The 3582-nt window shown below is 34.5% G+C and overlaps 1 pseudogene; it reads right to left on the reverse strand.

Moving 5' to 3' along the window:
- Nucleotides 1-851: 851 nt before the first annotated feature.
- On the reverse strand, nt 852-2664 carry LOC125828279 (uncharacterized; annotated as a pseudogene).
- Nucleotides 2665-3582: the final 918 nt, after the last annotated feature.

The following is a 3582-nucleotide window of genomic DNA, read 5'->3' on the forward strand; positions in this document are numbered from 1 at the left end:
ACATGATACCACTGTACCAGTGACACAATTTATGGTCAAAAGGAGAACAAAGAATATTATATGAATAAGAAAATAAAGAAAATACCATAAAGAAAAAGGTAAGCAACAACAGCATACCCAGTGTAATCCCACAAGTGGGTCTGAAAGCAAAATATAAAGAGAAACAATGAAAGCATAAATGGGGCAGAGCGGGGTGAGGGTTGGGGCAAGGCCGGGTGACAGGTTGGGCAGGAAAAATATTTGAAAAAATCTTAAATGTGCAGAGTGCATCAATTTTTTTGCGGGTTAAGGCTTGTCCAGCCCCACCATACCCTCCCCATCCATATCCTTAATTATGCTCATGTATTTAAGTGATTCGGAGAAAGCTGTAAAAGGAATAAAATAGAACATACATTTTATTCATATTGAACTACTTTCTGTAGAACAAAGCACAAATTTACTGAGTAGTAATCTATTCAGAAAGTTTACCTGCAGTATTAGTAATTAGCATTGTAAATTCCCCCAATACAAGGTTAAACTATTGATGTGTGATGTAGTACAAATATCTTTTGCATATTCACACTCAACAAACAATGACAACCTAAAATAGTCTAGCCACATAGATAGATTAGCAAACGGTCCAAGATTTACTGAGAAGGGAAATAAAAAATAAAGATATCCGGACTGATATACTAACAACCTATGGTTGAACACGTCAAAAGCTCATGAGATTATGTTAAATCAGAAAAGTTTTCAGAAATTGCATTTATAAAGGCAACTTACAACAACATCTACCTAGAAGCCATTGCATATAAGAACCCTCTCTTTAGTCAGTCAAACACATTGGGAATAAACAATAGTTACAATAATAATCATAAAGCTCTCTTAGGAGGTGCTATGTTATTAATAAGAGAAATGGTTGTACCAATAGCAAAAAGTTGCACTACAAATCCTGCCGAACAAGCACTTGGTCAATAGATCAATTGTATGCAGCATATGATGAACCAACTTTGCAATATTAAGCTTACCTAGTAGGACAACGACAACCTTTAGAGTATCCAAACTTGTAAAATTTTGGAAAGTCTAGAAAATAACATCACTAGATTACTTTTTGGTCAAGTAAAAAAGATGGCAAAATATCAAAGAAGAAAGCAAATACACAATAAGATCATTAGATTATTTTGATCAAGCCAAAATGATAGCATGAAATCAAAGAAAGAAGCAAATTCAAATTAAATCAACAGAATGACCAACTACTTGCAATTGAGGAAGGATCACCGCAAGTGGTTGACTAGTTCCGAAGGAATGAAAAAATAGATAGGCTGTAAAGATGGTACTTTTTGAACCCCAAATAAGTTATTGTACTTAGTGCTTGATGGCATTCTTTTACTTCCATCTTTACCAATCAACCTGTAAGAAAACTATTTGGAACACTACCAAAGTCACTTCCCAACCTCATGGACAATGAGATAAAAAATATCAATTGGTCACTTTGATGCTAAAAAGAGGCAACCATAGAGTGATAGAGGGAACGGCGAGACTGGTGAACATGGAGCAGGGAATCTTCGACAAAGGATACAAAGGCAATAGCAGGTGGGGATGGTGATAGTAAGAAGGGGCAACAATAGAGTGATAAGGAAGATGAAGCGACAAGTGGAACCTTTTTTCGTTTTTGGGCATAAATAGAGAAAGTTGAACTATAACAAGCTACCTACCTTCAAACAACAACTAGTAGCCCCATTTTAGCATAAATAAATACTTAACCATACCTCCAATGAGAGATTGCTCATAGCAAGATGTGCCACTGACAACAAGATCAACATCAACGACCCAAAGGCATAAAACTTCAAAAGGTAGGATCGGCTTCTCTTTCGACCTAATTATAACAAGATAGAATGTTCCATTGAAAGGTGAATGACCAAATTGATTAGCTCACAAATGCGATTCAATAGCAAATCTAGTTCCCCTGCCAGAATAGGAAACTCTATTGGGAGGCTCCTTCTTTATTAATAAAACAAATACATTAGCTGCTATAATCAATTGAGTGACTACCTGCAGCACATGACAGAAGTTTTGTGGTATGATACATCAATATGCTCAAATGTTTTTATTCCAAAACATAATGCATATAATGCTCAAAACGAGATAATAAAATAGTTAAGCATCGGGGTTCTTCTTTCTTCCCTTTAATTTTAATTATCAATATCAATGTTCCAGCAAGAAAGAAATAACACAATCACGAACGAATCGAACACCAGGGGATTGGAAACCCCAGTATCCTATTGGATCCTAAACTAAAATGTCAATTAGTTAATGGTGGCACAATTCAAGTTGAAATGATGAATTAGTGGTATCTTATTGAGCAACTAATTTAACACCATCTCAACACCTTAAAAATAACCATTTTTGACAAAACTAGCGATGTTTAAGTAATAGTAACAAAACAAGTTCAACGTACAAACCTGAGCGAAGATCAATTTGGCGAGATGGGACTTTGCCTTTGCAACTTTTGTGTATTCTACCAGACAATTCGCAGTAATTGAATTTTAGAAGATTTAAATGAAACATGGGAGTTGAGGGAAATGGAGAAGAGGAGAGAGTACTGGAATCGATGACCATGTGGTAAGAGAAATCAGAGCCATCGGTTCCTGACGGCCTCCTTCTTGATATTGCCCTTTGATTCATATTCTGCCTCCTCTTTCTCAATTTGATAACTTCATCAAAGTTAGAAACCCAGCAGCGTATTGAATAGATGCTATTTTTGACACAAATTTTACTATTCTAGAGTATTTACGGAGTAATAAATATTTATTTTTATATATAAAGATATGAAAAATATCATATTTTTCTTCTATAGTATTAAGTTTGTAAATATCCAAGAGATCTTTAAATAAACTAGAAGCAAGGACTGAAGAATTGTTTTACACACGAGGAAATTATTGAGATCTCCTTCCCTCTTACCATTTGAATAGAAGAGATAATCTTTTTTCACATCTTTTAGGTCTAAAAATATGTAGAAAATCAGAGACTAAGAATGGGAAAATTTTTCCTGCTTTCTATTCATTCAGCTGTGATGTATATATACAGAATACCTTAAGAGAAGAAAACAAAAGTATTCCTATACATGTATAAAATCTGATTGGCTATCACTACAATCCAATTTTGGACAGCTATGTATGTACTATTTTGTACATAATTTGAATAAATCTATCAAGGAAAATTTGGATTATTTGTTGCCTCATTTCTGCTTCAACTTGGCCCTTTCCTGAGCCTCCAAATCAGCTCTTCTAAATGAGCTTGGATGGTCAGGATTAAAACTTATATTGCTTGATCCAAAGGTTGTGAAACTTCCATCTCTTGGGCCACTTGAAGTGTAGACTATCTGAGAATCGAACAATTGATTGTGTTTGTCTCTGATTTTCATTTGATTGTGAAGCTCCATTGCAGCAAGAGCTTGATTAGTTATCTCTTCTTCCATGGTTGTTTGTTGATCCGTATCAACTTTGCCAATTTCAATTCCAACAAAATAAAATTTCCGTGTTAAAACAAAAAGATTTGTAAGAAACTAGAAAACTATTTCTCCCATTTATTTTTCAAGAATGT

This window comes from Solanum verrucosum, unplaced genomic scaffold, assembly GCF_900185275.1.
Source record: "Solanum verrucosum unplaced genomic scaffold, falcon-dt-bn FXZP01000047.1, whole genome shotgun sequence".
In the NCBI taxonomy this organism is placed as follows: Eukaryota; Viridiplantae; Streptophyta; class Magnoliopsida; order Solanales; family Solanaceae; genus Solanum; species Solanum verrucosum.